At 42.8% G+C, this 23883-nt stretch overlaps 1 pseudogene; it reads left to right on the top strand.

Moving 5' to 3' along the window:
* Nucleotides 1–347: 347 nt before the first annotated feature.
* LOC138270450 (5S ribosomal RNA) lies at nucleotides 348–456 on the top strand (annotated as a pseudogene).
* Nucleotides 457–23883: the final 23427 nt, after the last annotated feature.

The raw sequence follows: 23883 nt of genomic DNA on the forward strand, positions 1-23883 counted from the left end.
GTTAACCACCAGAAAAGGCATGACGTATGCATGCCTTCCATTAATGAAAGCAAACAGATTTTGAAAGGCAAGCCCACGAACCAATGAAAGACACTGACGTGACATGGGCAGGGCTCCGAGCCCTTTTCTAACTACTAATGCGTCTCGCAAACGAAACGCATGCACAAGCGCATGCAACGCAGGCTCGACCCTAAAAATGGTGTTCCATGTGGGTCAGGGCATTGGGCCTCCGGCAGTGAGCGAATGTCCGACTTCCCAAGGGGAGCCTGTGCAGGTGCGATTAAGAGCAGCAGGCTCCGGGCTGTGGGCTTGGTGAGCAGAAGAGAGCTGAAACTGCAGCTTTTCCTGCCTACGGTCATACCACCCTGAATGCACCCGATCTCGGAAACTAAGCAGGGTCAGGCCTGGTTAGTACTTGGATGGGAGCCCGCCTGGGAATACCAGGTGCTGTAGGCATTTTGAGTCTCGCAGACACCAGGTGCTGCACGTCTTAGCTCAATTACACAGCTTCCTCGCTAATTTCATTTTCCACTTTTTATTTCCTGCACTCTTTTTTTTCCTGTCTCAAAAAAAGAAATAAAAAAGGACAGCAATAACACTAAAATACACACTTTCCAAAGGAAAACTTGCAATTATTCTGCACTTTACACTCGGCCCAAGCTGAAGAAAACCTTTGCTCCTCGACGGGCAAAGGGATCCCTAGCTAAGGCTTTGCTTTCTTGCGGTAAGCATATGCGTGAGGTCTTAAGACCAGATCTCACTTCTTGTGATGTCATTTCCTGTCAGGTTATGGATTGTGATGCCACTACCTGTTATTCCAGGTGTGATTTCACACGCCATGGTGCCATGTGCCGTGATGTCACTTGCATAGTGTCTAACTTGGTCAGTCCCCCACTTATTTTCTTTAAGACTTGTGCCATGAATAAGCCTTACCCCCCAAGAAATAGTGCTTGAGCCCACTATTGGGAACCAAATGGAAACAATCAGCACAGCGTGTCAGAAATGTGATAAAAGGACGATGATGTATTCGGTGTGGAAGAATGAAGTGAGTTGCAGACACTAGTGTAACAGAGTCCAAAAGCAGAGCATTCCAGAAACAGGAAATAAAAAGAGGAAAGGTGTGTACAATTTGAGTTGTTGTAAAAGCATTCTAAAGCATTTTCCTGCATTTCATGGCACTGTAACAGGTGTCACTAACTTAACGATACACTCGGCCCAAGCTGAAACATTTGCTCCACGACGGGCAAAGGGATCCCTAGGTAAGGCTTTGCTTTCTTGCGGTAAGCATATGCGTGAGGTCTTAAGACCAGATCTCACTTCTTGTGATGTTATTTCCTGTCAGGTCATGGGTTGTGATGCCACTACCTGTAATTCCAGGTTCGATTTCACACGCCGTGGTGTCATGTGCCGTGATGTCACTTGCATAGTGTCTAACTTGGTCAGTCCCCCACTTATTTTCTTTAAGACTTGTGCCATGAATAAGCCTTAGCCCCCAAGAAATAGTGCTTGAGCCCACTATTGGGAACCAAATGGAAACAATCAGCACATCGTGTCAGAAATGTGATAAAAGGACGATGATGTATTCGGTGTGGAAGAATGAAGTGAGTTGCAGACACTAGTGTGACAGAGTCCAAAAGCAGAGCATTCCAGAAACAGGGAATAAAAAGAGGAAAGGTGCGTACAATTTGAATTGTTGTAAGAGCATACAAAAGCATTTGCTGGCATTTCATGGCACTGTACGAGGTGTCATTAACTTAACGATCTATTTATCGACCACAGAAAGAATGAGTGAGCAGGGCGTGTGCAGAATAAAACCTGTTCAACATAGGAAAACATCCCAGCAGAGAGCACATTGCTCACTGTTGGGTCCTAAGAATTAAACTACAGACCTCTGTCTCTTTCAGTTTCACTTGTACTGTAAGAAGGGGCATTATTTTGCATGTTGTTTGAGAAAGGATTCCATGATGAAAGATCTGATTTTTCCAACAACTCCTAAATACTTTCTGTGAGACCCTGGTTTGACAAAAGTAAAGAAAAGACTGGCCACCCTGTGCCTGTAAGGCATGGCGAATATGCTGCAAATGGCACTTACAGAGTGACAGAGCCTCTCCATTAAGTGAAAAAAGTACAAGAAGATAGCTTGCCTTCCCGTTTATTTCTGGATTTGTTAAAGTAGTGTGGAAGAGATATTTCTCCCGGTCAGAGTAAATGGAGGTGTCACCACTCAGTGGGATAATGAAGAGAGAACTCCTGCATAGCAGCAACTAATCGTCCTTGGGAGGGGAGAATGAACGCTGCTGTTCAGAAGCAGCGTCTCCCCTTGTGACTCCTTGTCATGCCCTAAGGAGGGGTCCAATGAGGCGCAGCAGATGCTGTGTCAGGTCAGGGTTGTCCATTGTAATTGAGTGTGTGAGAGGGGCCGTCTGATAGTCATGCTAGGTTGGGGAGGGGCTGCTGCAGCCTGTGAAGATGAGAGAATCGGACGTAACCCAGAGCATTTAACGAGCATTTTCAGTACAACGGGTCACGCATTTGCTCGAGTTAGAGCTATTACCGTTGTAAACTCCAAAAAGAAAAAGGAGATGCGCTGTGTTTTTTTTTCTTCATTTGTGTGGCAATAAAAGTCTGGTTAGGAGTTTACAAAGCTGGGGGTGGGGTGGGGGAATGCAATGCTCTCGTATTTGCTCGAGTTAGAGCTCCTAGCTTTGTAAATTACTGAGTGGACTTCTCTTGCCACACAGACTGAAAATAGAGAGCGAGGGCGAGCTGGCCCTGGGAAAGCCCCCCTCTGCTGAGGTGAAACAGGCAAATGCCAAAAAAAACATCCCTTACAGAAGAGATAAACAGGACATAGCGTAATTACACAGTACTTTGTGCTGCTCCCAAAGTGAAAAAAGGCAGGACAAAAAGCAGAACTGACCACTAGCAAGCAAGGATTTTTGAAGGGCACTGCAACTAACAAATCAAAATGCTGGAACTCACTCTATTGTATACTTTAGTATACAGCAGGCCGAATGCTAACTCTCGACCTAAAAATCACTACAAGCCTGTTGCTTCCACAAACAGTGTTGCTGCAATTTCTGACAAAGTCGAAAAGGACATTTTAATGTACTACCTTTCACTTCCTGTGTGTTCCTTGAAATCGTATACATTCAGTAGACTGCTAAAAAAGCAATGCTTTTTCACTGCTCCGTACCCTAGTATGCCATAAATGGAACAGGAGTTCTAGAAAAAAAGTTATAAATGTGTCACTAGGTTACGTCCAGTCATGTGAGTTTAGTATGGCTTTTTGGCCAATTCATAAAAATTCCTAGTAAATACCATTAAGGAGATAATTTAAACATAAAAATCTCAAACACAAATTTCGGCCATGTCTCTCTCATCGTTCAAGAACTCTACTGACTATGAAACTTAAAAGCAGATGCCTTGCATACAAAACCACCAACCCAGTCTTCTTACCATATTTGGAGGTCAAAAAGGTCTGACAGGTCTGACAGGTCAAATAATGCTGTGCCTCAAATTGAGATCTGAACTACACAAACTCTCCTTACATTCAGGAAACAACTAAATGCAAATTTTCTGTGTGCACCTAAATGCCTTTTACATGGAAATGAACTAGCCTGAGAACTATCAACATCCAAGCTTCATAATCGCTTCCAGGCATTTGGGCTCCTGTCAGGCCTACATTAATGTTGCATGAAACTGCATCTTTTGCTTACTTGTAGAGCAGCATCATAACTCACAGTGATGGAGCACTGCATAACACCAACAACATGAAATGAAATAAACCAGCATTAGTAGGATCAAGATCTTACTAAAGAGTGCACTTATTCAGTTGCATTCTTCTTATGTCCAGTGTAACAATTTCCAACACATGACACCCTTTTGTTACACACATCTTTTCCATTCCAAAATGATTAGTGTAGCTGACCTCACTTTTCACTCCAATGGTTATTTGTGTTTGAGTTAGATGTCCCCAAATGCCTATTTTATCACAGGTGCATACCAAGTAACTCTCACCTCTTCTCCCATCCTTACATTACAGTCATCGATAAGATAGGTGTAAGTGACCTGGGCTTTTAGGAGTTTGCCCACGTATACATTAGAAGCTTATCGCTTTGAGAATCATTTCTAAGTTACACATGCATAAATAATTTAACAGGAGTCGATCAATTATGCTCACAGAAAAAAACGTTGTTAATCTGACCATAGACAATTTACCTATGACAGAAACATTAGCTGTATGTTATTAAATGGCACATAATACAGTTGTTGGGTACTGTATGCATAACATTGTAAATCATGTAACATTTAGGACTGGAAGCTCCAAGAAATGTTGCTTTTAATGAGAATTGGGCAAGATGTCAGACGAGAGGCTAAGCTAGAAGCCCAGCAAAAGAAGTGCAGAGATGAAAGAGCTAAGAAGGTATGTGAAGCGCAGTTGACTCATATCCGAAAAAAATAATGTTGATGCTCATGTACACATTTTAGTGTAATATGAATGTTATGCACCTTTATTAGTGCCACTGTAGCTACGTGAACAGGCAGAAAAAAACGGAGGTAAATCCGACATGTCTGTTCGTCACAACGTTTTAGTTGAAATGCTATGTCGGTAGAGTATTTTTAAAACAGTCACCTAGTCACTGACATTGAGTGGCAGACAGCAGGGGATACAATTTTTTCGAGTTTTCGCGTCAAGAATGTTCAATTCTGTTGAGGAAACGGAGGCGAGAATTATGCTTCTCTTTCTATGCTTTATTTACAGACAGCAGCCAATCAGAGAACATGTTATTAGAACAAAAACATATCCCCGCATTCAAGGATATAACGTCATAACCATAGAGTGTACAGTAAGTAAACATCCAAGGCAAATGAACTTCCTCTTTCTTTGCTTACATCTCAGTCAATAAAAGTCAATAAAGTCTCCCAAGAGCGAACCCAGAGGGAATCAAATCCAAACATGCAAGGAAAAACAGCAATACCAAGAAGGAAGAAACATCCAAGGATCCATTGAATGCTAGAAAAAAAAACTAATTCCTGGTCGAACCCTAGGAAAGAAGGGAAAAAGAAAACAATCATAGAACATGGCTAGAAAAAACCTGGTATCAGTAAACATGCTAAAATGATGTATCAAATGGGTGGGTAATACAATGAGACAGATAACATAAATTCAGATACTTTACTAATAAGATGATGTCTTATTGTTAAAGTTAGGGAGGGATAATCCTCGCCTCCGTGTCCTTAATAGAACTGAAAATTCTTGACGCGAAAGCTCGAAATGTTTTTATTCTATGTCACGACCGGAGGCTCAGATTATGCTAGTTCAAAGCTGATTTACCACAATCGATGCAATGTCTAAAATAGGTTTATAATAGAAAGTCTTAAATGTAGACTCTGAAGACCAGTCCACTGCTTTCATAATATCCTCTAATCGTATTCCCAAATTAAAAGGTTTAGATGCCATAGCTCCACGAACTGAATGTGCCCCGAAAATGGAAACATCAATTCCTGCTTCAGAAAGAAGCCATCTAATCCATCTGGCGAAGGTAGCCGATGAGACTGGATTGAAAGGTTTCTGAAGAGCAATTCATAATTGACCCCCAGGGTCTCCCCTGAATTCATCTGTAGCAGCCTCATAGGATTTTAAACATTGAACAACACACAGTTTTTGGAATTGTGGGGAAAAGCCGGGTAGGAAACAGACTTAGTACCTGTCTTAGTGCGTCTGGAAATAGAAAAGGAAACCCCGTAGGGGAAAAATTCCTTCCTGCCAGCTCCAGAGACATAACATCCGACACCCTTTTGCAGGAAATGAGGCACAGTAACAAGGTAAGTTTAGCTGAAAGTTGCTTACGTGAAAGGAACCTATTATCTGGCCAGTCAGAAATAAAGGAAAGTACCACATTAACATCCCAAAGAGACGAGATCCTAGGCAGAGGTGGATTAGACAGGCGGATGCCTCTCATTAACTTACAAACCACAAAGTGTTCTCCGACCGGTTTACCCAAGACTGGGAGGTGGCCAGCCGATATAGAAGATCTATAATTATTAACAGATCTGTAAGCCAGACCTGACACAGCAAGAGATGCCAGAAAATTAACTACAAGATTGACATCTGCAATAAAGGGATCTGCATCCCGTTCCACACACCAATGAACCCATCGCTTCCAGGCGGAGGCATAGCACTTATGTGTGCTGGATGACCAGGCCTGGTGAATGAAGTTTGAAGCTTGTTCAGAAATGCCTGGCAAGAGCCATTGTTGCTGGAAATTCTCCATGCCACCAGGCGTAACTTGCCTGACACAATTAAGGGATGGGGATCCCGAGAGGGTCCAGCAAGAGATTGCACAATCGCACAACAACTCCAGAGCAAGAGGGAACCAGCCTTGAGCTCTCCAAAGGGGGGTTACTAGAACAATCTCAGTTCCTTGACGACGTATCTGAGTCAACACTCGAGGGATCATGCTGAAAGGGGGAAAGGCATACCCCCGATAAAGAGACCAGTCCTGAAGGGCGGCATCCGTGGCCACTGCCTCCGGATCCGGTCTCCAGCTGAAGAAAAGAGGAAGCTGGCGATTCAGTCTCGATCTGACTCAGATGAGAAAACACTTCCGGGAAGAGCTTCCAATCGCTGGCGTCCCGAAGGAATCTGGAATTCCAGTCTGCTACTGCATTGTTCACCCCTGGCAGATATTCCGCAATTACGGAAATGCGGTGATGGAGACAAAATTGCCAAAACTCCATGGCTATCTGAGCCAGGGTCTGAGATTTTGTGCCCCCTAGTTTGTTCACATACCTGACCGCCGAAATGTTGTCCATCCTCCAAAAATTTCAACAATCCGATTTTTGGGGTGATAGACTCCGGATCGCAAAAGAACCGGCCAGATGTTCTAAGCAGTTGATGTGGATGTGAAGTTCCTCCTCCGACCATCAACCTCCCGTGGTCAAGGACCCGCAACGGGCTTCCCAGACCCATCTGCTGGCATCCGATTCCAGAATCACATCTGGGGAGGTGCCGAAAATCGCATGCCCATTTCAGGCCTCCATGTGATCTGGCCACCAAGCTATTTCCGAGCGGGATTCCGATGAGAGGTACCATGTCTGCATCGGACAGGCCCTTCTGCAGATTGAGATATCTTGAGACGTTGGAGGGCTCTGTAGTGGAGAGGACCTGGGAATATTGCCTGAATCGAAGAAGATAAAAGCCCCACCATCCTGGCTAAGTTCCTCAAGGACACCCTCTGTTTGGATAAAAGAAGGCGCAATTCCTTCTTGTTATTGTGGATCTTCTGAGGGGAAAGAATCAATTGGGCCTTCACTGAATCTATCCGGAAACCCAGGAAATCTATCTGCTGAGATGGCAGAAGACAAGATTTGGGTTGATTGATCAAGAAACCCAGACTCTGAAGGAGATAAATTGTCCAAGCCAAGTGGTCTTGAAGGACTGAGGGATCTTGAGCCAAAAGGATTAGATCATCGAGGTCCCCCTTGGGAGCGAAGAGATTCCACCACTGGTCTCATCACCTTGGTAAAGCACCAAGGAGCGGAAGAAAGCCCAAAGGGAAGGACTTGAAACTCAAAACATCGGTCTAGCCAAAGGAATTGCAGGAAACGACGATGAGGAGGGAAAATTGGGATACTCCGATAGGGATCCGTTAAATCCAAGCGTACTAACCAGTCTCCTTTCTGAAGAATATCTCTTAGAAGATGAATTCCCTCCATCGTGAAATGCCTGTAAACTATCCAGGCATTGAATTCCTTTAGATTGAGAACTAATCTGGATCCCCCGCCTTTCTTGTCTACCAGAAAGATAGGGCTTAAAAAGCCTCTTGGATGGGGCATAGCATGGCAGATCGCCCCTTTTTTGTAGTAGAGCTTGAACCTCCAAGCTTATGACTTCTTGGTCGCAACAGGAAAAATGGGGAAGGGGAGGACTGTTGGCGAGGGGACTGATAAAACTCCAACTTGAAGCCTTGAACGGTTTCTAACACCCATGGGTCGCCGGTTAATTTTTGCCATTCTAAAACACAAGTCTGCACCCTGCCCCCAAGAATCACCTCTGAGGGAGGAATGAGTCTCACCTGAGTTGGTAGAGTCCTGGGAGGCTCCTTGTTGTCCTTTGTAATAGTTTTTTTTATAACAGCCCCTACCTCTGTGGGGCTGTGAGGGGTAGAACATAGAGTCTGTTTGCTGGTCTCTGTTGTACCCACGTCTGCGGGCAAAGGAATCACGTTGGGGGCCTTGATAGAAGGGCCGGCACTCCGAAAAAGAGTTTCCCTGAATACTTTCTTTAGGGATAACTGAGCTTTGTCCATCGAATTGAAGGTAGCTGCAAATGTTGAGAGGTCTTTGATGAAAGGGGCTCCGAAGAGGAGGCCCTGGGCTACCTGACCTGCTTCCGAGGTAGCGAGCTCGTTAGACTGGGGGTCGTTTCGCATCAAGATGGAGCGTCTTCTCTTAGTAGAGATCGCCACGTTAACATTTCCCAGGTGGCAAATGGCTCTCTGAGCCCAACCCACTAGGACATCTGGGTCAATAGGAGTGTTAGATTCTTTCGCTAAGAATGCCATTTCTAGTATTTTAGTCAAGGGCCCAGAAAGATCGAGTAGTTTATCTTGGCAGGAGCTCCACGCCCGGTCAAGACCCTTTTTGGGATCCTTGGCCCATTTTTTCATAAAGGTGACCAATGTAGGGTCAATATCTGGGGTGTCAGTGACCTTACCTTCAAGGTCTGGCCTAGGGCATTCTGCACGCAACCTGGCTCCCACATCTTTGTCGAATCCTAAACGGATGTGTTCTTGGAGGTACAAAGCTAGTTCCGGAGGCGTGTCCAGCTTGAGGTGCGAGGATAAATAATATCCTCTGAATTAAAAGTGAACACCCGGGGGGTCTTGGGAGCTGGGCTCTTGACTTTTCTGATTTTTTCCATTTGCTTGGGCCGGGCTGATCACCGGGATCCACCTCTGAATCAGAATCAGACGAGTGTTTGGAAGAAGAATGGTCAGAAGACTGATCTGTTCTATAAGCGTCATGCTGCTGAGAGGAGCTATATCCATGCTTTTTTTGAATGGTAGCAGACAGCTTTTTCAAATAAATCTGAGTGAGCCCATTTTTTGGCCTTTGATTTACCCTTAGATGTAGAAGGTTGGTGCGCTTTGGCTTCTTCAGAAGGCATAATGGGAGGAAGCCAGCCCTTATGACATGCAAAGCTCTCAAAGTGGTGTGTGAGACGGCCAAGAGCCTTCGCTAACGCCTTGTTTACGGAGAGCTGGATGCTATTATCCTGGGCCCCAACAAGGTTCTCTTCGAAAGATGAGGATTCACCCCCCACAATATTCCTCCTTCTCGTAGGAATAAGAGTTAGCCGTAATTATATATATATATATATGTAAAGGACGTCTCAAAGACTGTCAATTCAAGGGTAGCCAAAGGCTACAGTCAGGGGGAGTGCAAAAGACCCCAGCAGGCTAAGATATTTAAATATATATAAAGTGTGGAGGAAGCAGCCTATAGCACTCTAGGCAAAGCCTATGCTTATTTTACAACCCTGAGCCAGAAAAGGTATCAGGGCGTCAGGGAGCCAAGTTCAGAATCAATGTGGCACAGTGAAGAGGCTGAGGGGTGAAGAAATCCAGGGGAACACACTTGCACTGGTTTGTTCCAGAAACCATCCCCTCCTGATCCTCAGAAAGGAAAAAACGGGTGGTAAAAGGAAAAAACGAGCGCAAGAGTGCGCGCATTTGCGTGCGTGCCTTTGAAGGCTCCGAGTCCCGAGGGACTGAAAATAATTACGGGCAAAGCCTCGTGATATGCTCCCGCTTCACAGTTTAAAATGAAAAAACAGCGCGTGACGCTAGCACAAACACCAAAACTATGCACAGAGTTAAAAAAAATATCGGACATGCAGAAGTACTTAACTAGCTGCGGCAGCAGCAAAGAAAGAGGGAGTTCATGTGCCTCCATTGTTTATATACTGTACACGCTATGGTCATGACATTATGTCCTTGAATGCTGGGATATGTTTTTGTTCTAATAACATCTTCTCTGATTGGCTGCTATTTGTAAATAAAGCATAGAAAGAGAAGCATAATCTGAGCCTCCGGTCCTGACATAGAATTCCTGGAAACATTCCTCTCATATTTTGAATACTGTCAGGGGAAGAGTTGTGGTGTGCAATATAAGGGTGCAGCTTGTTTTTACAGTCAAAGGGACAGAGGAAGGCACCCTCCAATTTGTTTGTATTTCGTTTTTTTGTGTTAATAATTTTTATTAATAAGATCAGTAGTAGACAGTAACAGAACACATCAAACTTTTTTCAAAAGTTTGAAAAAATACAGTCATCTGATAAAGGAAAAAGGAAAAACAACCTTTCAATTTCTTCTAAATATTTGGAAGCTGGGTGCATTTGGTTCAGTGTAATACAAATGTGATCTAAAGGCTCCTTCCAAAGTTTCTCTTCCAAACGGCCTATTATGGGTTGATGTCTTCCTCCCAAACTTTCAGCCACAAGGGTAATTAGAGAATCAGCCTTCACATGATGACAAAAGGGCCAAATAAAAGCCCTCCCAGAAGAATAGTCAAACGTAATAAGCAATTTAATTGCCGAAACTCTAAAGCAGTAAACACTATTACATAGACATCCCAATAATCCATGAAATTCACTTCGAAAATGGCAATGAAGTAATAAGAGAACAATATCTGAGTTGTGAGTGGTAAATAAGATTATATAAATAACAGCAGCTTGAAAGAGTAAAGGTTGTTTTGAGATTTATTTCCTAAGATTTGAAACCTGACCTGAGTAGGAACTCTTTCTATTTGGTGGGTGGATACACAGGAAGTTCAATGTGCAATACCACCTATCACAAACGACAGTCTATGGGATACCTCAACTTCATACCTACAGGTTTTAGAATCTTTTAATGCTGAAGTGTTGCAGTGAGGATGTTGACGTGATGGTAGCTTTCTCTGCAGTATGGACAGGTAGACTGGAGTCGCTTGTTTGCTTTTCTCTTTGTCATTTTTTTCAGGTAATTATCCATAAAAAAACAGACACACATACGCACACGTGTGTACGTACATATATTACATAAGTGAACCATCAAATTGAATGTTTGCCAATAGTTTCAAAACTCGTATGTCACAAAAAAGAGGCCTAACTGTGAATTATTTTCGATAATTCACCGTGCTGAATTAATTTGTAGGATATTTAGTTTCAATAAACAAACACAAAAGATAAATCACTTTTTGGTCTGAAACCTTTCACAATAACAGTGTTACTCTTAGACCATTAATCAGCAAACTTGCCAAGCTCACCCTTGCAGGCCCATCATTGATGCAAGAGTCTACCAATGAATCATCCCCATTGTGCAAAGCTAACATTAAAAAAAAAACCCTATCAGCAAAAAGTTACACTGTCCCACATTGCACTTTATTTTCTTTATTTTGTTATTAGTTACAATAAGCACACTTTAAATATTAGCACATTATTGCAAACAAAAACACACATTTCCCAAAATATTGACAGACATATATGCAGTCTCAGGCAATGAATACCAAAGGGATGACACTCAAAAAAATTATGGAGTACTAAAATCAATGAACAAATCATGTTACATAAAAAACATGTAACAAGAAGCTTGGCGTGTAAATGTCACCAGAACCCCTTGATCCAATGTAGGTGCATACTACACATTTACTCGTTATATTACCAAGTGGCTTTTACCACTGAGTAGTTATAGTTAGGTCTGCGTGTCCATAGGACATTTGTTTGGTTTGCTAATAACTTGGACGCTGTTGGATGAATCTTCATGAACCTTTCCAAAAAGTTGCTCCTTTTTGCTCAGTTCCTTCACAAAAGTTTTGGGTTTATCAGTCAAGCGGTGTCCCTAAAACACAAACTGTCAATGCAGTTTCCCTAGGGATATTTGAACAGCGCTACTGCAAAAACTGCTGAAAGGAATTGCAACACATTTGGCAGGAAGCTAAATCTTGGTCAGGAAATCCTGATAGATGAAAAAATATTTTTATATATAAATGGCTGGGTTTGAGGGACTCTTGCTAGTGTCCTGCAAGCAGACTTTTACAAAATAGAGCATTCTGATTGACACAGGGGACATTTCTTCCCTTTGGCCATCTTGCTCCAGCAGGAGTGAAGGTCCTGCATGAGGGAGCGCTCTGATTGACTGGCTGTAACATGAATGAAAATGCTGGGGCGGCCATTGCAGGACTTGAGGACTTAGGCGGTCATTCTGACCGCGGTGGTCGGCGGTCGCCGCCCGCCAAGCGGTTCCTGCCGAAAGACCGCTCCGCGGTCAAAAGACCGCAGCCGCCATTCTGGCTTTCCCGCGGGGCCGGCGGGCGACTGCCAGAAGACCGCCGGCCGGCCCAGCGGGAAAGCCCCTTCAACAATGAAGCCGGCTCGGAATGGAGCCGGCGGAGTTGCAGGGGTGCGACGGGTGCAGTGGCACCCGTCGCGATTTTCATTGTCTGCAAAGCAGACAGTGAAAATCTTTGTGGGGCCCTGTTAGGGGGCCCCTGCACTGCCCATGCCAGTGGCATGGGCGGTGCAGGGGCCCCCAGGGGCCCCATGGCACCCGTTCCCGCCATCCTGGTTCTGGCGGTGGATACCGCCAGAACCAGGCTGGCGGGAAGGCGGTGGGAATCCCCATGGCGGTGCTGCAAGCAGCGCCGCCATGGCGGATACCCTGGGCCAGCGGGAAACCGCCGGCTCCCCTTTTCTGACCGCGGCTTTACTGCCGCGGTCAGAATCGCCCAGGAAGCACCGCCAGCCTGTTGGCGGTGCTTCCGCCGCCCTCCGCCATGGCGGTCATGGACTGCCAGGGTCAGAATGACCCCCTTAGTCCCCTGACCTGAAAATGTTTTAGAAAAAAAAAAAGAAAAAAAGGAAAAAAAAAAAAAAAATGATATATGTACTGGCGGTCACCAGTAGGTAGTTATAGTTAGGACCATGTTTCCATAGAAAAATCATTTTTTGACTTACAAATATCTTTTGCACCATTTGATGATTCTTCACGAAAGTTTCTAAAAAAGTGTTCTTGAGAATTTTGTTGTACCTAGAAAGTTTCGAGGTGATCTGTCAAGTGGGGGCCGAGAGAAGGGGGGTCAAAAAAGTGTGTTTTGCATTGTAATTCCCATCGGGATTTGGAACACAACTACTGGCCACTGGCTTCTGGGCAGATCTTGCAGCACAGCCTCTCTTTCTTTTCAAAACTAAGCACTGCTTAACATTCTGTTATTCTTGGTAAATCACCTCATCTCTTTGTGTTAAGACTACTGCCTCTGGCATTTGGTGTGTGATGTTTATTGCACTGGTCACTGGCTTCTGCTCAGTCTGAGCTGCTGGACAGAATTACACCAAATTTGGCAGAAAGGTAGCTTTTGGTCCAAAGTGAAGGCATTTTGTTGTTTGAAATATAGATCTCTAGAGGCGCAAAGCCTTCATGAATACTCCCAATCCTGTGCTAAGATTTGATTGGCCGCCAACACTTCAAGCAGGAAATGTTGGCAGCCATCTTGGGGCCAGCTGAGTCCCAGAAAAAAGGTGAACAAAAAAGAAAAGGTGCTGGATAGAGACACCTTGAACCCTTAGCTCTGGTGTTGGGAACCCAGAGGGACCCCACCAGGGCAAAAAAGCATTTTTGCTGCAAATTTGCAATGAATTAGCTGCATTTTTTTTTTTTTTAAACAAGCGCGGTATCCCACGCTGGTTTATACTAAAGCCCCTGAGTGGGCCAGGCACTAGGGGCATGTGAATATATTTAAAAAATAAAGGAGGGAGGCACACAGGGCCTCCCTCCTGGGACATTTTTATGCCCTGGGGACACCACCTCCCCGGGGTCATAATTATAAGTATGAGGGTGGGCCCATGCAGCCCCCTGCAGCCCTGGGGACGGCCACTTCCCTGGGGCAATTCATTCACATTAAGGAGGGCAGACTGGCCCCCCGGAGCTCTGGGTACGCCACCTCCCTGTGGCCAAAAAAAAGATAATGAAGGGGTCTCTCATGAACCCACAGCCCCAAAGAGAACCACGTCCCTGGGGCTAAATACAAACAGTAATGGCCCTTGGGACCGCCACCCCCAGGGCTGCCCCCTGAGTTATAGCTGTTTGCTCGGACAGCTCCCGCAAGTCAGAGCAAAGACAGCTCTGCTTCCAGCGAGCGAGAGCTGTCAAAAAGCTCGCACTTGCTGGGTGCGGAGGTAGGGAAACATAGGAAATGATGGCTCTCACAGACAGGGAGCTGCATGTTTAGCGCAGGTTATAGTTACCTTAGTATGCAAGTTATAGTTACTCAAAATAACTATAACTGCTGAATTTCTCTGGTTTTGTGCCAGTAAATTCAGACCCTAACTATAACATCCCTCCTGTAACCTTTGTTTTTTCAAGTGAATATATATATATACATGTATATGCACATATATATATATATATATATATATATATATATATATATATATATATACATACATGTATATGTAAACGTGAAGAGTTCATTAGAGAAATGTTTGATGCTGATGGCAGCAAAATTTCACAGAAAACGTGGATGCAAGGGAACGCGAGAGGAACTGACCACAAAACAATATTGACAGGGTTTGAAAAAGCTCGTTTTATGGAAATAAACAAATGGTTGGAAAGTCTTACCCTCAAAAAGTATATAGAATGTAATCGAATTCCAAGAGGATTATGAATATTTATTTTGCCAGCACTCAATGACATGGATCCTGATTTACTGAAACAATAGCAAATAGATACAGTGGATTGTTCCGCTAAATTAATGAATACTCTAATTATTGCACAAGCAACAGAAACAATTAAGGAGCTGGAAAAAGCCCTTGAAAAATACAAGGACACTGAGGAAGGGGTTAGAGGTCTTAGGGAACTTGAAAACAAATTGGATAAGCATGAAAGAGAAGTTCAACAGAAAAAAAATAAAAACAATTAACAGAGATAAAACTGACTGTTTGGCAGGTAGGGTGCATATGTTTGCAAGTTGATTTGATACAATGTACAGCAGACAGGTGATGGATTAAGTCCAAGATAAGTCAGAAAGACACTCTAGTATGGAAATTTCGGAAGTGAGCTCGGGGGATGAAGGAGCATCAATGACAGAGACCACCAAACTGGATTTTTCAGGAGAAATGAGACTGCTACAGATGTCAACTCACAGAAAAGGTGGAGACATGAAGAGGTCAGGGAACCAGACCAATCGAAAAGAACAAGGCAGAGGAGGAAAAGGAAACAGATGCACAAGAAAATGAAACCAGGCTCAAATGATAATCATGTGATTAATCTGTCCTCAAAGGTTCTCAACAGCAAACATATTAACCTTTTGAACAGAGGTTTAACATTCTGTCCCAGTGCGGGAATGGACTTGACAACATCAAGAATTTACTTATATAAACTCTGAAGCAAAATAGAATTAAGGAAATACTTTACGAACAAACCCCTCAAAGGTACAAGTTCAGGAGCACCTTAATCCATGTCGAATTTGACACTGAAGGATATCGCAACATTGCGGGATTTATAGGACTTAGAGCAAGAGTCCAGCACAACCCCAATTTTTGAATGAAGGAGTGCTATCCGACTGGCAATTCTGCACTAAAATGGGAGTGGAGACTGATAAATCAGGAATGAGTGGCTGCAAATTGAAATCTAGATTTTGTCCACAAATACCACCGGGGAACAAGGTGGACATGTTTCAGGAACTGATGGCTGATGACCTGAGAGACATTATTAACAAACATTTGCAATGTAATAGTTCTCACATTTGTGAGAGTTAGAGCTATTGGCATTGTAAATGCATAATTAGACTTTTCTTGCCACATAAATTGGTCAACCCTGCCTCATAATTTGGTCGTTTCCTGCCATATAATTCCAGTGGCCCTGCATATAACTAAGCTGCTCTGGGGTATGGAAGCGTACGTTAGCAAAGTGCAGAGGGGTTCTTGTGCACATCAGCAAAACTCACTAATAGTTATTCATTTTGATACCAGTGTTTTTTAAACTGCATATGAGCCCTGATATAATGGTATACTCTTGAAACAAATGGCTGTTTATGTCTGTATGCTGGTAGAATAAGGAGATGGAAAATAAAGGTGATTATCTGCTACTGTAGGAATTCTTTTTTGAATGACAATAAAAGATGGAAATATATTCTCCTATATGGTTTGATTGAATTTGACAATGACAACAAAAAATTGCCTCAATACTAACAGTGGACCGTAATATAGAAAGACATAGAAGCCATCTGATGTCATGAGGCTCTTCCGACAGGCTGGCACTCCAGAATCCCAAATATTGTATTTCTCCTCCATTAGCGATGTTCTGTGTTTTATGGTGTGTTCCAAATGCACTAGCACAGAATGATACCTTGGATGGCTATCCAGGCACTACACAGAGAATGTGTGTCAAAAGAGAAATGTAGAGCCACACAAGTGGTGGCAACGTGCTCTACAAATGTACAATATCTTTGTAATAGTGCATAGTCTACTTAATAACAGGTCTCAGTATTGCAACCCTAACTATAAGGTTGATTTAAAATATCTGCAATTTTAGAAGATTGAAAGAATTCTATGATAATAAACTATACCTCATGCTAGTGTTTCCACGGACAGTAGAACGTTATGCAGTGTTTTAAAGGCATGATGAGAAAAGGAAATGTTGGAAATTTTTATTTTAGGCAGCCAGTTGCTGTCAGCTATTCTAGAAAGAGCAGAACACAGGGTTGTTCTGTTTTTCTAGTCCAAATGAGTTGCCAGATAATGTTTTTCACATCAAGAAGAGGTCTTAACTGTACAGGAGGCTGCCGCTCAACCCACCACAGATGTTGATTTCAAGCTTTTTCCTGAAAGCATCTCTCTTCTAGTAGAATGTAGCAAATCCCATTTGCTTTCACTCCTAGGACTCGTTCGGCACATTCAGTTTGTAGAACACTGTTAGTCAAACTGTGTGATGGGTTGGTGCAAGTTATCACTGTATTAGACTTTGGATTCCACAGAGAAGAAATTGCTTAGAGCCTCTGTGTTGGTTCAGGTTATGGACACCGCCTTTGTGCTGCTTTGAGCACATTTACCTGCACCGTCACAGCTCACAAGATGGTGACTTCTCAATCACATTGTGCAACACTAACATCACTCAAGCTGCCCGAAAAAGGTCACCTCCACAGATAGAAGTACTGCAATGTTCCATAACCTTCAGATCATTGTTCAGCAAAGTTATTGTAGTCAACAATCATTAAAGTATGTGAAAAAACAGCCATCTCCCTACAGATCATATGGTATTTGTTCACTTAGACTTAAATAAAACTGTTTTGTAATGGCAAATTTGCTGTTTTTCCATAGACTTCTGAAAATTCTTACATACAAACACTTTTATTCGTTTCAGGGACATTTTGAGATTTTATATGTGATCTTTCAAAAGAGAGTGGAAACCATAAAGGTCCTATATGTAGCAGAACTTACCATTTTGATAGGTAGTGAAGAATAGAAAACAAAAAATAAAATGACAGAAATAGTCATACTAAAGCATAAACAAATATTGGCTCTCATGTACTGTTTTTAGGTAAAGTGATGTGGGTCGCACATACACCATTATCTCAATGATTATATCGCAACATTTTTTTATCATATTTTTTTTTTTCATGAATTTATATGATGCAGATAGACACTCGAGCAGAACTGCACTTTAAAGCAGTCCTTAGTTAAGACGTTTGTTCTGTCATCATTTGAAATTATATACGTGCCTTGAGAACATCTGCAATAATTCTAATTACCACTATCATCAACTTTATAAGAGCTTTGATGAGGCTTGCCCTTTTACAGGGCAAGGAACAGGCTGCAAACCGCACACCTATTACATCACAGTGAATCCATCCCATATTGACCTATTGATATCTTTCTCATATAGATCATCTCGTCTCAGGCATCAGAGCTATATTCTCGGAACTGCCTTCAGAATACTGCAAAGGGCCTATTAGCCAAATAGTGCCAATATATGACATGATCTATAGATGGGTCTACAAAATGCTGTAGAGAAAACTGGTTGCACTTAAGCATGCAAATACATACATATAGATTAATAAAATGCATATGCAAATACAAATGGACGGTGGAGAGGGGAAGGTGCATTTTGTATTTATTAAGAATAATTTCTGCTCATGGGGGAAATGCTGCTTCTAATAGCAAGCATTTGGTCACTCCAGCTGGGAGCAATTATGGGGGTCATTCTGACTCCCGCCGGCGGCGGTAACCGCACGCCCGGCGGGAGCCGCTGAATGACCACACCGCGGTCAAATGACTGCGGCGGTCATTCTGAGTTTCCCGCTGGGCTGGCGGGCGACCGCCAGAAGGCCGCCCGCCAGCCCAGCGGGAAACCCCCTTCCACAAGGATGCCGGCTCCGAATGGAGCCGGCGGAGTGGAAGGGGTGCGACGGGTGCAGTTGCACCCGTCGAAATTTTCAGTGTCTGCCACGCAGACACTGAAAATCTATGTGGGGCCCTGTTAGGGGGCCCCTGCAGTGCCCATGCCAATGGCATGGGCACTGCAGGGGCCCCCAGGGGCCCCACGACACCCGTTCCCGCCAGCCAGGTTCTGGCGGTGAAAACCGCCAGAACCAGGCTGGCGGGAAGGGGGTCGGAATCCCCATGGCGGCGCTGCTTGCAGCGCCGCCGTGGAGGATTCCCTGGGGCAGCGGTTTCCCGTTTCTGACCGCGGCTGTACCGCCGCGGTCAGAATGCCCATGGAAGCACCGCCAGCCTGTTGGCGGTGCTTCCGCGGTCGTTGGCCCTGGCGGTCCATGACCGCCAGGGTCAGAATAACCCCCTATGTGTTTATGTAATATCCACTCAAATGGTTTAAAATACAAAAGAAAGAAGACCGCAATTCCTAAAATGCAAATGCCCTGACAGCCAGGAGAGTTGATGTTCGCACTTTGAGGGTAAATAGGTTCCGTTGTATTGGGCTTCATTCTCTAAACTGTTCCATCTACAGCAACTTACCTCTAGGTGATGCACACATGAAATCCTACAAAAGTAGAGCAAAAAACTGCACACAGACGCATTTTCAGCAGGACTGAATTTTCCCTGGAAGGTTTCTTTTATTGAGCGTATGATCAAAAACTCTGCACCAATCTATTCGCACAAACTTGTGAAAGAGACACTATAAAGGGGATTTGTGTAACACAAAAAAGAAGTGTAGTGCGAGCCTCATTTTGGACAATATTCCGGGCAAACATTTACCTAATGACTGGCAACCAGCATCAAAGCATTGCCTGTTTCAGGATGTTTTAGCTGACACCGTGATGTACATTTACAGTGGAAGAGAGAGAAGACCAGGGGTAGGTGGTTATTGCAGTTATATTGAATAATGTAATAGGGAAGCTTTACTTTGCAGCAGGTCACAGGGAGTCAGGAGAAACTACAGAGGAGATCTGCATTCAAGGCACACGTAGAACAGCAATACGAGCCTCGCATACCGCGCCCTCCTGCATGCGATGCGGCTCCAGTAGCACGGCCTCGGACTATTCAGAGCTCAAATGCCTAAAGCTAAATTAACACACAAATTAGGTTGATTCCAAAATACCTTTCAGAAAGTAAATAATGCAACCTTCAAATAGAAAAAAAGCGACCTTCAAAGCAAATAAGACCGAAAGCGTTCATTCATTTGAAAAAAAAAAAAAAACAAGCAACAGTGAATGGAAAGAGACAGCCTCGTCATGACGTAAATTATGCCACCGCGCATGAAGTACGACAGCCATTTTGAATTGGGGTAATATACTTTAAATATTGTAATGGTAGGGATTTTCTCTACGCATGGGCAGTGCGTAAGAAAATCAATTGTCTTTGCACCAGGGAGGCAGGGGGCAGAAAAAGGCACCCTCATAAAACAGCCTCTAATATTTGACCTCGGTCTTTAAATGCACAGCACATGTAACCACAGGAGAACATGATTTAGAGCCCTGTTAACAAAAACAGACTGGAGCCACTGGAAACATCCAGCGCTCTGGTCAAATGCTATTAGCCTCAGAAAAAAGTAGTCCCCAAGCACATGCTACATTGCCACAAGTGGAATGGTAAAAGTACTGGGGCCATGCTCCAGGGGAGTGTACAACTGTGGAAAAGGTGGGACAAAGAGCAAGGTTTGACCACTAGCAAGCAAGGATTTTTTTAAGGACGCTGACACAAACCAGTGAAAAGCAGAGAGCCCACAAAGAAGTATAGAAGTATATACTAAAGTATATACAAGAGGGCTTGAATGCTCGACCTAAAAAGGAGACACAAAAACATCATAGCCATGCACACAATATGACGAACAATGATTGGTGGGCATTTCAAGACCTACAGAAGGACAAAAATATTGTAATAAAAGCCTCAGAAAAAGGGGGAAATATAGTGGTGATGGACCGCAGTGGATACAGCCAGGAATTTAACAGGCAATTAACGATTCAAGACAAACTTTGAAAAATTAAAGAAATCACAAGGATATTTCATGAACAATTAAACAACTGCTATAAAAAAAGGTCTGCTGGAAGATGAGGAACTGATGTGCATAAAAAAAATGTAACCCCATAACACTAACAATATATGGGTTACCAAAAATACACAAGAGTATGAAGAATCCCCTGGGATGTCCGATATTCAGATCCTGTGATTCATTACTGGAGAATGAATCAAGGTTCTTAGACTTTTTTTATTCCCATATGTGGCGGCACTTCCATCCTATATTAGAGACTCCATGGATTTTTTAAATTAGATTAATGGTATACCGTGGAAACGTGAATATATAATGGCAACAGTGGATGTTGTGTCATTGTACCTCTCAATCAAACATGAGGATGGCCTGAAAGCTTGTGCATACTTTCTACGTATTGGTTAGTGAGCCTATTGGAGCACACACAGATGTTGCTAGAAATGATGGAGTTCTGTCTCTCCAATAAATCTTCATCTTTGATGGCGATTATTATATTCAGAAGAAAAGAATAGCCATGGAAACATTGTTTGCTCCCACATATGCCAACCTCATGATGGGCCACTAGGAAGCAGAGTGTGTATGGAGAGAATAAAACACTGAGATTCTTGACAAGGTGGTCCTGTGGGTTTGTTTAATTGACGATCTCTTTTTAATTTGGGAAGGAGACGGAATAAAGTTGTTCCTGAATTCACTAAAAAACAACCAACTTGAATTACAATTTACATTTGAAATAAGCAAAGAGAGAATAACTTTCTTGGACATTAAGGTATACATTGAGTGCGAGAAAAGGCATACAAAATTATACCGTAAACCTACCAGCTGTAATAGTATTCTATTTGCTAATAGTTCACACCCTAAAGCACTGAAATGGAGTGTGCCTTATGGAGAATTCTTAAGAGCCAGAAGAAGCTGCTCTGAATTGAGTGACTTTAAAATACAGTGTGAAGAAATGTTTCAGAGATTTATCAAGAGGGGGTACCCGGCATCCGAACCGGAGGATGCTATTAAAAGAGCAATGGAAAAGAACAGGGAAGACTTACTAGTTCCCAAGAATACAAGACAAAAATGATCAGGATCAAACCATTAGATATACTATGGATTATAATCGTTCAGATAAAGAAATTAAAACAGCCCTCAGAAAGATTTGGAGGATTTTAAGGCAAGATGAAGAATTAAGAGTGGGTGACAGAACATCCAAAGATCACCTATAGAAAAACACCATCTCTGAATGACTTGTTATTCAAAAGCTACTTACCTTCACAAGGAAGTGGGACAAGATACTGGCTTCAGATGGTAGGCTTTTTCAAATGTACTAAATTCAAAGCCTGCCGGTATGGCAAAAATATGATAGAGCTCAAATGTCTTGATGGGTCTGTGAGGAGAATGAGAGAGCAGATATCATGTGAAACTCCATTTGTTGTTTACACCCTAGAATGTAGGTGTGGCAAATGGTACATATAGAGTACTGTAAAAAACTTAATTTGCACATATTGCAACATCTAAGAGCAATAGCAAACAGTGACTACTCCTATGTCATTGCCAATCATATTTGGGAATACCATGCTGGAGGTTATAAGGATATTCGCTATTATGGCATCCATCATGTGAAGACTAACATAAGAGGGGGAGTTCGAGAGCTGACCATTAGGAGAGCAAAAGGCAGATGGATTATATGATAGGAACAGAAATTGTTGTCTACAATATGGAGAATATGTTGTGGGAGCCACTGTTGTGTCACAAGTACCAATGTAGTAGTGCCTGATACCTGGGTTCCTAGTGAGGTACCCCCTGTGGTATTGCAGTTCTGGTAATGCGGTGTCACAAACCACAAAATGTGCAAAAAAAATAAATAAAAGGAATGACAAGACCCTGCGAGCAATTGCGGTTTTGCAGGTCATAGGCCATACACAGTGAGTACTGGCCAACGCAATGGCTTTAGTACAGGGCCAACCAAGCACTGAGCATGGTTGAAGCTGTGCCCAGTGGAAGGTAGATGTCCATGGGGGTTTAGACACAGGGCCCACAGGGGTCAGGAGTTTGGGTCAAGGGCCTAGCCAGAAGCTAGACCTGCTGCTAACACTCCCTTGCCACCTCATGTGCATGGTCAAAGGCTACCTGAGTGGGTTGCCTGAGTGGGGTGGGCATATGCTCAACTTTCAATGATTAAATAAAAGAAATTCACTCCCAAAAAAAAGTTAGGTTTACGTTATAGTTACATATTTTAATAAGATTTTATGTTTAAACAAATTAAATTCACTAAAAAAACAAGAGTTAAAGTAACATTGAAGGTCAGTGTAGAATGAAATAAGAACTTACAGTTAAAATAACAACAAAACACTGAAATTTGCCCGTTATAGTTTGATGAACTAACAATATTTTGCACCCAATTAATGCGTTGTTTATGACCTCACATGTTACATTCATCATGGTATGTTAAAAGCATTGATGACATTACTGATGACATATGAAATGGAATCATTGATGGCATTTCAAATTAATTCATCTATGATACTTCTATATACATCATTCAATAAAACTTCCATCATTTGAAAAAATAAAGTTGTTAGTAAAGGGCTAAGAGCTATATAGAACATAGAGTTACTATGTGGACATGTGTGAGTGCATAGAATGGAAATAGCATTAAGCCCTGGAGGCAAGTGGGTTGGTTATATTGTAAGTAACATGGTATACTGTTTACAAGCCAATACAATTTGTGGTGCAAGTGGTACTCATTGACAAAAAAAGGTAAAGTCTGAGTGCACCTGATATGGGTTGTAGATTCATGTTTCAAAGTAGGGTGTGTCTTAAGGCCAAATACAGTTGGAAAACATCTCTGAGAAAAGCCAAAACTTCTGTTTACAATAAAGTATCGACTAAGATATTTCTAGGTACGTGCCTGCATTTAATATTTGTGATATAGTGCTATAGACAAATTCTGTGTAAGAAGGACATTTATAAGACGTGCATGTTTATTTCCAAAACTTTACTGAAGACTTTGAGCGCTGCAGATTCTTAAAAAATATAGAATGTAGAGGAGGCCCACTTAGAAGTGATATAAATTAAACTGGGCTTGTAAGCATGATGTTAAGGTTGTATGCCACTCAGGAATGTGTGTAGTGTATTCTACCAAACTGTGGAAGGTTGTCCTTAGAGCCTGGTGGAAGGTGCCTTATTAGTAGCAAATGCATACATGTCACTCTCTTGACTTGAAATTGTGGGTTATGTGAGGTATTCTAGAGGGAGATACTGCTAAGGTGAATAAAGTATTAACTCCTTTTTGGATAGTGTTTAAGCTTTAAAAATGGAGTGACACTATTAAAGTGTTTGGAATCATTTTGTTTGATGGATGGATGAATACTAGTAAAAGAGTGTAACATCCAGCAAATGTGAGTGATTT

Source organism: Pleurodeles waltl, chromosome 2_1 (genome assembly GCF_031143425.1).
Source record: "Pleurodeles waltl isolate 20211129_DDA chromosome 2_1, aPleWal1.hap1.20221129, whole genome shotgun sequence".
NCBI classification, from domain to species: Eukaryota; Metazoa; Chordata; class Amphibia; order Caudata; family Salamandridae; genus Pleurodeles; species Pleurodeles waltl.